We start from the raw sequence: 13,110 nt of genomic DNA on the forward strand, positions 1-13,110 counted from the left end.
AGTCCTTAATCGCACAGCAAATGCAATGAGCGCGCTCTACAACATCCTTTAGTGCCTATCCACAACATCCTTTAGTGGCGCCCTCTCGTGCTGTCGACACAGAGTGCGGCAGCCCGTGAGCGCTCGTTAAGCTCACTACCCCTCGTCTAGTTCATGGCCACTGAAGCAACCAAGAACGTCATGAAGGAGGTTATTTTTTGCATGTTTTTGTAATTCTAAGTTGCCTATAACTTTTAAAATAAAGTGAATTTCGAGAAAAGAAAAGTTTCATTAAGTTACTACGTTCAGTGTGCTCAGGTTCAGTGCAAATTAAAAACCAGTAAATGTCCTTGCAGGGCCCCTTTAATACTGATGCTAGTTCATAGCAGTGGGAATACTGATGCTAGTCCATAGCGATGTGTGTATGCTTATGCCTCACGTTCTAAGCTCCACAGTGACTGAGCTGCACTTGTGCAAAATCTGTCCAAGGAATGTCATCCATATGATCACTTTTGGCACTACAGCTTACATGATTTGGGATTAGAAAAATGTGTGTTCTGCAAATGCTGCTCTGTAGAATGTGTATCCTGAAATATAATAACCATTTCTTCCATGGTCAGTTCTGCTAGTTCAATTTTAATTTGTGGTAATGGAGCTGTGTTTGTTACGACACATAATTGGTACATTCTCGTAGTTTCGAATGTTTTCGAATTTCTGTGCTTGGCAAAGGTGCTCTGCTAACAAACTTTCTTTGATACCTGTTACTACCAGAACAGATATATTTTTAACATGGAATGTGTTATAAAAATGAGCATCACAGCAAAAACAAGGTGAGAGGCACGAGGCAGTGCGAGCTTATAGCTTTACTAAATGCTTTCGCTGAACGAGCTCTTGCACAATCGGACCATCCTGCCTTGCTGTGAGCTCGTGCTCTAGCCATCACCGTAGTACGCGAGGCTTCTGGATCGCCTCATCCCCTTCGCCTTTTATGTGTTTGTGTTTGCTCAATGGTGTGCGGGCACAAGCAAGAGTTCTATAGATGATTGACGCCGCATAGTGTCGTTTCTGTTTCTTCTCATAGCTTCCATCAGGCAGACTGGCACAATGTCTTGATGTGGCATTTGCAAGACCTGCACCTCTTCATGTGCATCAATTATTGTCATAATGGAGTCATCGCAACTCAAAATCATATTGGACATAAGTGCTTAGGCAGCGTGTGGTCGGTGAGCCAGTGTACATACACTGACACTAGTTTACACTGTAGATGAGAAATTTTGTCAGTGCACTACGACTTTTAGCCTTGGGTCTTTCATCTGTATCACACAGTAATGATACACGGCCGCAGATTGATACAATACTCATCCAGATTGAGATGGACAGTGGTGGGGATCGAATCCAGGATCCATGGGTTCTGCATCACAAGCTCCCGCTCCACGCTCCGAGCTACTGTGCACTAGCTTACTCGGCCATTTATCCCCCATAGTCATTCCACTCACAGGCAAAGGGAAAAATCTCAACGCTCTGTTTCCCCGCCAAGAGACGAGGAAAAGGACTATGGACACCTCTAGAACCCACTGAAACATGGAGACACACATAAATCTACACTAGCACATTAGTGTCATTTTCAAGCAGAAAAGATTAAACTTTCCTTGATCCTATGGATTAAGTTGCGGTACACACGATGTGTAAAGTGCGAGGTAGGAAATAAAAGTGTAGAAAACCATCTGTGAGTGCAGCAAAGCTTACCGCGCGCTCCACATATTCTGTGTGCTCTGATTTCATCCGTAGTATCAAGGTAAGTTTTTGTCTTCGTCATACTTTAGTTTTTGTTTCTCTGCAAATTGCACGCTTGTGCTGGTAGTTTTTTCTTAAACTGCCTCAAAGCACAATGTTAGGAAGGGAAATTTTGATTATGTGCATAGATTACAGGTCTTGCAGTGCTGATGTGACGAAGAAATTCTGCTGGGAAAGATAAAAATCCTCTACTGACTATAAAATGGAACTAAACTATGAGCTAAATAATGCCGGTTCTCAGTTTCACTTCTCAGTAGCCGACCGGACAAGTGACTGACTTTTGAAATTTGTCCTAAGTATCCTTGCGAACACTATCTCGCAGCCGCCAAAGACCTAGTAAGAAGATACCCACAGCTCAAGGACAAGTCACGGACACACTGTGTGAGTATTTGTTTCCCTACTTGGATGATTTAATTGGAGCTAACCAACTGTGGTGCCTTTGCTCTGCTTGGATGATTTAATTGCAGCCAATCAGCTGTTGTGCCTTTGCCCTTCATGGCAAACACGTACAACAAATTCATCAGATTATGCACTGGTGTCAAACATGAATTGTTTACTCTTGCCAGATTCTGAGGGCAATTGGGGAGGAGGAGCGACCGTGACGCTCCAAGCGGTTGACTTTACAACTACACGGATGGGGACAACAAATGCAGTGACTTAGCGCTCGGCCGACATAACCGAATGCGGCGTCAGCGTTGGGCTGGAGTTTGTGTTCTCCGGTGAGGGGGAGGAGAGCTTTTTTAGGTGCGGAGCATCTCTTGCTCGGGTCTATGATCCGCGGCGTCGTAGTCCGCACTCACACTACGCATGCGCAACTCCTCGCTGCGCGTGCGTTCTCTCTCTCTCCAACAGCTGCGCGAAGTGCACGTAGCTAACAGCTGCGTCCTTCTCTTTAACAGCTGCGCGTGCGTTCTATCTCTCCAACAGCTGCGCGAAGTGCACGCAGCTACCAGCTGCGTGCACTCCGCGTGCGTTCGCTTCTACTCGCACCGCGCGCGCAGGCGCAACTCTCCTCCTCTAGTTTCCTCTCCTTCAAGTGTGAATAAAAGCAGCGGTAGCGCGCTGCGCGCGTTCAAGGGGAGGAAGTGGCCGAGTGGCCTAACGCGTCTCAGCTTGGAGCGTGGAGCGAAGGCTTGCGCTGGGAACCTCCTGGGTTCGAGTCCCCGCCACCCCCGCCCGTTTCGATCTGGATGAGTTTCGTACCGGCACGCGTTCGTGTGATCACTACTGCGTGATGCACGTTAAAAATCCCAGGTTAGCGGTTGTACTGCACTGGCTAAATTTCTCATCTACAGCTAAGAGACCGATTACCCGTTGAGGCGCATCTCCATCAAGGCTGTATAAACATAAAGAGCAAACCAATTTCTGCGGGCGTTCAGTTCACCGCTGTTGACTCCACTTCACTCCGTTCTTCCGATGAAGTGTGATGGAACGATGCTCCGCATCATCCCATGGTTTCCCTCGGGAAGATGGTGTAATTTTTTTGTTTCCACTCCGGCCTGCATGAACAATGCAGCATGCACGGCCCCAGCTCAGCACAAAAACCGAAGTGGGTCAAGCTCGCATTCTCTGAAGATAGATCCGGCACTTAACGTCGCCTGGTCGATTGTTAGTATTTTTTACATTATACTGTGCCCCGCGCTCTATTATAGAAGATGACATTGACATGCCCATAAGGCCCGTGGGAATGTGCACAGGCCTTGTGTTGAGTAAACACCGAGGTGTGGGGAAACAAACGGGTCAGAGTGCCCCCATAGTTCGATCTCCTGCCCAATATCTTTAATGATGCAATTATCAGCCAAAAATCTTTGCTAATGTTATATTTTAGGCTTCCTGGCATGCAAGTATCAAGCACATGGCCGGAAACATAAGGAGAAGGATGCCAGCCGGTGTGAACGAAGTGGACGCCAGAAAAGCTCAAGCTAAGGCTCACCGAGAGCGAAGAGCTGCACTTCTTGCAACCAGCAGTGTAGGCCAAAGAATGCAGTAAGAAATGTAAGTTCATAACTTGTCAGCCCTTCTGAGATTTTGTTTTTTTAAAGCCTTGCCTAGCAAAGCCTCCACACTTACTCAAAATTCAGGTTAAAGTTTTGCTTCAGAAAGGGTCTAGTCAGCGGGCTGCCAGAAAACTGCCTGAATTTGCCTTCTGCAAGCTGTACCACATGGGCTCATCACAACCATGGAAAGAAATTAAACCTGAAGAGGCATTTACTAATTTATGTATGCAGCATATAACATTTGCTGCACTACTGATTTTCCTTGTCACTATGAGTGTAATCTCCAGCCTCCATAAAAGAAAGTTCAGAAACGTATTCTGGCACCCAATCACAACAGAAGAAAAAAAAAAGGCAATAAAAGAGATGTTGGTCAGATTTGGCAGAACTGTCGCATGATAGAGTATTGCATAAAGGAAACTGCACGATGGTAGCCTGGTACAAAGACAAGATTTGTTGGATAAGCTAGAGAACGTTCTTCTGCACGAGGTGCGAGCCACGCATACCTGCCCATCAGCTCGGGTTAGTGGTGTTGCTATCTACAGCAGAGAGACAGGAGGTTCATGCCATGCTTAAAAAGTGCACTGCTGGCATGGGTGTCTTGTTTACTAATGGAATGGAGCATTTTACTTAAAATCTCCTTCGGGTCTTCCTAGCCCCTTCGTGTCTTCCTCCCCAAGCAAGCGTGACAAAGAGAGGAGGGGGTACAAACTTGTGCGTGTTTTCTGCTCGGGAAGCTCATCCTCTATTGGAAAGAGTAAAAGCTGATCCATGTGGTCTTTAATGGTTTCTGAATTTCAGGTGTTTCCAGCTGCAAGCTGTGGCACTGGAGAGGACGAGGCAGCAGTTCAAGAACAGGTGGACCTCATGAAGAAGGAGATGAAGAAGACAGTATGGGATCGAAAAAAAGTACAAGATGCAATGAACAGGACCTACAAAGCTAGGAGGGCATGGCTAAATACAGAAAATTTGACTGTGGCTGCTGTGACGGATCGGTACCCAGCACTTGCACGGGCACAAGAGGTAGGTATTTCTAAAATTTTTACCCATTAAAGCCAACACTCATTAGTATGAACTGGGGTATGACAAACCATATTGTGGATTTGTTTTTGGGTCCACATAAATTTTAAATGCAACAAACTTTGGTTTCAATGGACATGGGTATAACAGATTCGTGTTGGCTCCAGCAGACCAGATTTGGAGGAAAGTTAGGTCCGGAGCGACACTTACAAACTTAGATGCATTTTTTGTGACGCCAATTTTTTATGACTGAGATGTCTTAGTTTGATTAGAAAAGGCTGTCATTGGCAACTTAAATGCTGTAGCACGAAATAGAGTGAACCCTACCCAGGCGAAAAATTTTAACTGGGACCAGTTGGCACCTCAACTGGTTTCAACTGGGACTAACTGGTCCCAAGTGGGAATCATCTGGGACTAACTGGTCCCAACTGGGAATCAACTGGGAGCAATAGGAGTCCAACTGGGACCAGCTGAGGGGTCAACTGGTTTGAACCATTCCCAGTTGGGAGCCAACTGGTTCGAACCATTCCCAGTTGGAAGTCAACTGGTTTGACTCCCAGTTGGGGATGGAGTGAACTGGGACCAGTTAGGAAGGTAACTGGTTGGAGCGATTCCCAGTCGGTCTTCAAATGCCTTTCTCGTTCCCAGTTTACACGGGGCAACAATTTTGACAAGTTGGGGGTGGATTGACCTTTACTAATGAAGAAAACTAAAACACTAACATTTTTAGACTTATACAAATAGGGAAATTTTTAATTAGTGGGGTACATTTATATTTATAAAAATATAAAAATTTTAATTAACAAAGTATTTTTTAATTGGAAAATATAATTAGTGACAAAATGTGATCACTTAAATGAACATTTAGTGCATTATTATAATATATTAAAACATTTATTTCAATACAGTATTTTTTTTTAATAAATAAATTTATCTTTCGGCCAATCAGAGCTAGCGGGCCGCCGTGGCACGCGGGTGCGGATTAGTGGTACGCGTTGTCGACAGATGGCGCTGCCTATGGTGACGCGACAGACGCGACGCCGCAGCAGCCGGAGTCGGTCGGACACGGTAGAGAAGGGTCGCCATCGCCGAAGTTGGCGTCGTTATGAAAATGTCAAAACTACAGCTGCGCTTCTTTGGACCTAACTGTACACACACCATGGTGGCGGCGGTGAACTTCGAGGATGGAAAGATGCAGTTCAGCGATTGGAGGGCACCCAGGAAAGACCGGACGGAAGAGAAAACGCCGTGGAGAGCACAATGGCGAAAATGGCGGGAGGTCTACCTCGAAAATGATCGACTGTTGTGACAGAGATTGCAAGGTGGGAGCGCTGCCGCATCTTATCAGGACTTCACCTGCGCAACGCGGGATCACGGGTGAGCACCTTTCTTCACACGATGGGAAGAGAAGCTGAGGACGTCTTCACTAACAGACGCCAGCGGCCGATCTTCCTTCATCTCATGAATACCACCTCTGAAAAAGCGATTTAACCGTCGCAAGCAAGTGGCTAAACCCGGAGCGTGTACGTCACCGAACCTATTGTTTAGTTTCATTCTTCAAGTTTTTGACAATAAAGTCTTGTCAACCTTCCATTTTGTGCCGTGTTTCATTGTTGCTGGAGTTGGTATCAGCAGTAACTGGGACCAACGCCAACTGGGACCGGTTCTAACTGGGAGCAATTCCAGCTGGGACCAACTCCAACTGGGACCAGTTGCAACTGGGAATCGTTCCATAAACCAGTTGCATCTGGGACCAATTGGTCCCAGTTGAAAATTTTCGCCTGGGTAGCCAAATCAGTGACCTCTCAATTTGCCCTTTTTTATGTTTGTGTGTCTGCGCACCATTCATGTTCGACGAGGCTGGCATTGATATGTCCGCATAAAGGATAAAATCGATTTCTTGGCAATAAAGTGAGAATCACCAGCACTGCGGATCTAGGTAAAAACCTTTGAATGTTGCAAAGGCCCTGTACAAGCAAACAATCAGTACAATTATGAAGAACAAGGGAATCGAACAGAAGCATGTCTCTGGTGACATCTGCAGAAAACACTTGCGACTCTGGGAGGCTAGCTACCTGGCCGTGTGTTGCGATGATCCCTTTATTGTGACAGTGAGGCGCATTCGCGCTGGGCATTCCAGTAAATGGATTGCTCCTGAGAAAGCGTGCTGAAGAGCTTGCTGTGATTTTTGGCCTTGGCCTTGTCAATTTCAGGGAGGGCTGGCTGACTTGGTCTGTTTAAAATCCGACACAATGTTGTCTTTATGCAAATCTACGGAAGAGCTGTTATCGTTAACGAAAGCGTCGTCTCCGAGTAGCAGACAAAGTAGTTGCCTTAAATCCTGGCCAGATACGTAGAAACATAATCAGTGAGTACGAAGATGGATCGTTTACACAGCTAAACCAAGTAAAATGTACACTCCTGCATATAGTTAATATCCAGTGAAAAGTTACTGCATGTTCACTCAGACAATCCCAGCAGCCTGGCATCACACTGTTCTTTCTGAAAGATTTGCAAATAAAGCTTCATGAAGTCGCGCTGTAAGAAATTATCCATTTCTGCTCCTCTTCGTTTTGGATACAGCATAGTTTGGATACAAGGGGGGATGTTTTGCACTAGGTCATGTTAGTCCGTTGTAATGAATTTTGTCTGTATGACCAACTATACTTCATTTCATACTTAAGCTACGATGTTGCCAAGGCTAGTAGCACGAGAGCTTGACTTTGTCTAGCATCTCATTTGCATGTGGTCGCATGCGAATGAGGTACTAGACAAAGCCATGTGCTTGCACAACTAGCCATGGCAGCATTTTAGCTTAACTATGAAACGCAGTATAGTAGCAGTCATGTTCCACGTCCGTTGAGGTCTTCACTTCACAACCTGATGTGTTAGCTGCCACTAGCTGTAGCATTTTCTTGAACCATGACAAGTTATCACAATGCCCTTGCTGTACAGCTCAATGGCTGGTTGATTAAGGTGGCTGTGAACATGATTACCTTCACAGTAATATACGGTTCAGATTGTTTTTAGGATTCTTACGATATTTATACATTTAGGTAGAATGATCCAAAAATATTTCAGTGGGAGACATCAATTCCTAATCATTTTGTTTCACGTCTTATAAAAGGCTAGTATAGTCACAACTTGTCTACATATGCCAGTAACTCGGCAGTAATGTAAGTTTCGACCTCAAACATAGAAATATGATTAATGTTAATGTGCAGCTGGGGAAACTATTATGCAAACTCCAAACATTGCAAGAAGTCAAAGCTAGATGGTTGAAAAAATAGTACTAAAATATATCATTTAGGTAACGCATGTTGTATCTCCGAGAGCAAAAAAGCATGAATAGCCTTAATTGTCATGCTATGTTATTGGACAAAAATCTTTATGAACGTTTTTGTTATGATTTTGAAATATTTTAAATAAGTTGAGCAAAGTTTATTATTACAGATTCAGCAGGAGTTCCGACGCCAGACAGGGAGAGATGCCCAGGAGGGTCTCACAGCCCTCCTTGAGAGAAGCACCAAGGCCCTCTATGAGCTTTTCCGTATGAAGCCATCATCAAAACAAAAGGCAAAACAAATATTGGAAGCCGCCGAGAACTGCCCGGAAGAGGGTAAAAGTAAGTAGCTGAAGAAAAAGTGCTATACCTCTGCATTAATTTTGTTTACAGGCAGAAATATTTTCTAACCTTCCTTATTTGCCTATGTGTGCCAACAGAACCAGCTGTTGTGATGCTGCTTACATTATAGCCTATGGCTCGAGCAGAACTTTTTTCAGCAATGGGATGTATTTAAGCGCAGCTTGGGACCGGTGCATTCTGGAAACAGTGCCATCTTTGTGTCCGCGAAACCAGACAACTGTGCTTGTACAGCCCCCCTGCCCAGTGATTCTTGCATGCAACACCACGCGCAAGTGACAGCGACGGGTGCTCTATGCAGTTGCGGTGGTGCGGTGCAGTGTATAGTCTAGGCAATGTTACGATGCTGTCTACGGCACGGGTTTCTCCATTGCTGGGCCCCTATGGTGGACAGTGGAAAAGAATGCGCAGGCTATGAGAAGGTGGAAATCTGCGGCATGAATCCGTTCGCTCCACAGCCGCACGTCCAAGAGCTTAGCTATGGCCGCTGGGGGAAATTACTGGCATCTCAGATTACCTCCTGTAGACACATTTTGTCACGCTCAACCGAGTATTTTAAAGGGTCCAGGAGCCGTTGATGAAAGCAGCGAGTGCGGAGAGAGCGATTGTCGTCTCACAGGTGAGGTAGACTTAAGATATTCGCGTAATTCTGGAGCACGCCTGCACCTTTGCTTGATTCACTTTTAGAAGGCTAATCATTCTCCTTAAGAACTGTGCAGCACACTGTAAAGTGATACTGTGAATTGTTGGCGCCATGTGAGCAACACGAGGTTAAAGTACGGGCTGTTGCTTGTCACTGGCAAGCAACAGCGCCCGAAAGCTTTGAGGTTGCTGCGACTCAAAAGACAAAAACATGCTCAAGAATGGTATAATTTCTTTCAAGGCAGATTTTCCGCCTCCTCCGGTAGGCAGCTTACATTTGGGTCTTCTCTTGGGAGTCCTTTATAGCGGCTGAACTTGACCAGCACGATAGGCCTAGCCCTCTCGAGATGTCGACATGTCAAAAGAAATAATGTCTGCCAAAAACAAGAAGTGCCACAGACGTACTTGAAAGCAAGTGCCGCGAGTTCAGTCTACTTCGCCACATCAAATAATGATTAAACTTGTAAAAGTAAACTTGTAAAAGTAAATATTCGTAGGTCTACCTTACCTGCGAGACGACGATCGCGCTTTCCGCAATTACTGCTTTCATCGACAGTGCCTGAACCCATTAGCCCGTAGTTACCGGCATTTAAGACTTCCTTGCACATAACAAAACTTGTTGTTAACATCAAGTACAGTGCTACCCTTTTATGATACGACTAGACTAGAAATGATCAGTTTCTCATTATCGTTAGAAGTGGGTTGCACTGAAGTCCTGGATGTCAGTCATTTCCACCCGCGCCTGCCACCTGTTGTCTTGGACGAGGCAATTCGGCAACAGACCGATGGGATCCACGCTGCAGATTTCCATCTTCTTGTAGTGTACATGTTCCTGTTGGCTGTCTGCCATAAGGGCCCAACGGTGGAAAACTACTTTCCGAAGACAACATCATAACGTTGCCGCAACTATACACTGCACTGTAACAGCACAACTGCGTAAAGCGTCCGTCGTTTGTGCATGGTGTCGGCAGAGAAATCGCCGGACAGTACGGGTGTGGCGGTGTGGTTGTCTGCTCTCGCGGACACAAAGGCGGCACTGTTCCCAAGACTCGGGTGAATACATACTATAGGTTGACATGCCAAAGCTAAAACGAAGTAATGTAGTGAACACCTGGTAAAGGTTCTAGATGGTATATTGTGATTGTATAACCATGGCAACATTTGATTGCAAAACATTATTTTCCAAGATGTTATTTTTCTTTTTTTTTTCTCCAGCTCTCCTTGCCAACGGTGCCCTGATCTTGCTGCCATGCCTGCTGAAGGAAAGAAGCAACAACCTCGTGAAGAGTCTAGTATGAATTGCTCGGCATGCCTATTTCAATTAAAATAGATATTTATTATTAGAGAGAAAAGCCCATTAGGATATTAACATCAAATGACTGGTAAGTGGAAAGTGATAAAACTTGTTTATTAATTTCAAATAGTAACAAAAGGGTTCACAGGTATATAATGTACAGAACACGACATTTTGTGAATGAGTGATGCGCAAATATTTTCTCTTTTTCTTACAGAACTGGAAAGCTGTAAATAGAAAAATCACTGTGGTGAAAAGTGATAATGAATGCAAAATTTGTCGTCAGCTTAAATGAGAATAAGGTGCATAACAGGGGTACTGTTGTGCTTGCAGCAATAGACCTTTTCCACATACCGACGGCACCAGGCGGTGGCTGCACGAACTAAAAATCGAGGGAGTGACCTACCTGCGCTACCAATCTATAATTGGAGCCACGCTACCAGTTTCTTTGCTCTCTGAGCTGCGGCGCATGCCTAACGCAACTTTAAAGGGCATCGTGGCGTCCACCCAAACGTTGCGTTTATCTTTCCGTTATAAATATGCTTTCAATTATAAATATGCTGCAATTACGTGTTCTACTCACTGATCCACAGCCTCTTTCTGAATTTCCTCAATTTTTCGTGCCGTCTTTTGCTGCTTGGCATCCTCGCGCGTGCGCAGAATGCTCCTCGGAAAAGGTCCATTATGTCGCACCAGGCGCATATTTATTTTGGGGAGAAGAAATCCTACTTTCTCATACCAACAAAAGCTAATCTCTAACATTGTAAACCCTGATGTTTGGGGAGGATGGAATGAAAAACAAATGCAGAGCTCCTCCCGAGCGTTGTGATGTAAAACACTACAACAATTGAAGAAATAGTACTTTTTCGCATTTATAGGTACCCACAAAAAAAGCTTCCAACTTGAAACAAGTGATATGCCTGAGTGAACTGGGTGGATCAGTTGTATAATTATGCTAGTTAATATTTAAAACGAACTGGGTTTTATTTACTGTGAAATGCGAGCATCCACCCATTCCACAATAAGTGTCTCACAATATTGTGACATTTCGAAAATATGCAAAGGCAAGTCCTTTGCATATTGAGGACCTCAGAAGCATCCATCCCCCAATTTTTCGTGATTATCCTCGAATTTTGAGTGGGCGCTTGCTTGAGACTACGGTTAGACATTGCAAATATTTTTTTTTTCCTTTCGAAAGTTGAGGATCAATCCAGCAAGTTTATATGGATACATACAACCTTTTGTGCTTAATCATTTACTTCAAAATAAACTGCAGTGTGGGGCTGTTTCCAAAACTCTGCTCTTGCGAAAAATATGTGACGACATAACAAACTGAACAATTACCAGGTTGTCTGTAAAGACCTTCTGAGGAATTGTTTTAATGTCGTTTGTCTTGCCAAAACAGCAAGTATTGATTTGCATATTTTTCCCAATATGTCTGGATAAACTTTAAAAGCATCTTAGCCCAACAGCATTACCAAATTGAAAGAAGTATAAGTTTTACTTTTAATAAGAATGAAATGACTCGGGAAATTTTTTAATTGTGCAGGAATTTGCATGTTGGTATTTTTATCGAAATGGCCTTTGTCCTTGTCACAGGAGCCGGGCGCCTAGTACATGAGCCCAAGTATTCTGTACACTGGTGAGGACGTGCTCACATCTTCAGTGTATGCGGTCACAGTCGAAGGTTTGACCATTGATGCTGCAAGCCTTACACAAGCAGTGTCGTTGTTGATGTGCCTGTTCTGGGCTTTTAACATCAAATACTCTGCTGAAATCCAAAATACACTCACCCTTCTTGAGCATGCCATCGGGGTTTCGCACACAAAAATGGGCACACTTGCATTGCAAGTCTGGAGCTGCTTGTGATTCAAGACCTGCTTACGTTATGTTTTTCAGTTGAACATTGTTTTAAACCTAAATTACATTACTTGATGCCATTTGTTTTTAAACGAAAGCCTTCCGATTTAAATTGGCACTGTATATTTTGAAAATAAACACATTAAAAACTGTGGTGGTTTTTATTGGAACAGGCATCATCTTCTGTATTTTTAGAAATTTTGAAAGTTTGCTCATACATTTCCGCAAGCATTGATTAAGAAGCATGCTTCACGTTCTCACTTATGTCACACTGAGAGGTATGGGATCACAATAAAAAAAGTTGCTCTCTTTATGTGCAGCATAACTGAAAGCCCGGAAATGCCATCTTGTCACCGGGACCCATGGGCTGTTCCACTATTAATATTGTTTCTATGAAAAGGTGGTTTGTATAGGAATGAAGATTGTTGCAGAAGGCCGGACTCCTGCTGCACGAGTTAGTTGTCCTCCACCTCGTCTTCTCATAAGCAGTATCTTCATCTTGTAATATTGCACCCCTTCAAGGAAGCACGTCTCGTCGTGGAGCTACGAGGTCGATGGCTCGATGTTAAGGTTCGATATGGAGCACGTGAATGGCATCTTTTTGTGTGCTACGTCTGTCATATTGTGGGTTCAGGGCTTCAATAGCATACACCGAGAACATATCGGATAAGATTCCGTTCAAACGGTAGGTAAAGGCGGATTGGGGGGGGGGGGGGGGGAAGAGAGGCAGGCTTGCAGAATTTCAGACGCGACTTTGACTGGAAGGCACATCCACAGTCACTTGGGAGTTCTCGAGATGTGCCATATTTCAATAGCTCATCAATGAAGCTGGGTTGGTCATGGCTGAAAGCTTGTGCAATGCTTGGAAGCACGTTGTTGGGGTG

General features: G+C 44.5%; 1 pseudogene; it reads left to right on the top strand.

Moving 5' to 3' along the window:
* Window positions 1-773: 773 nt before the first annotated feature.
* On the top strand, window positions 774-12,332 carry LOC115317994 (annotated as a pseudogene).
* Window positions 12,333-13,110: the final 778 nt, after the last annotated feature.

This window comes from Ixodes scapularis, unplaced genomic scaffold (assembly GCF_016920785.2).
Source record: "Ixodes scapularis isolate PalLabHiFi unplaced genomic scaffold, ASM1692078v2 ptg000795l_1___fragment_3__unscaffolded, whole genome shotgun sequence".
In the NCBI taxonomy this organism is placed as follows: Eukaryota; Metazoa; Arthropoda; class Arachnida; order Ixodida; family Ixodidae; genus Ixodes; species Ixodes scapularis.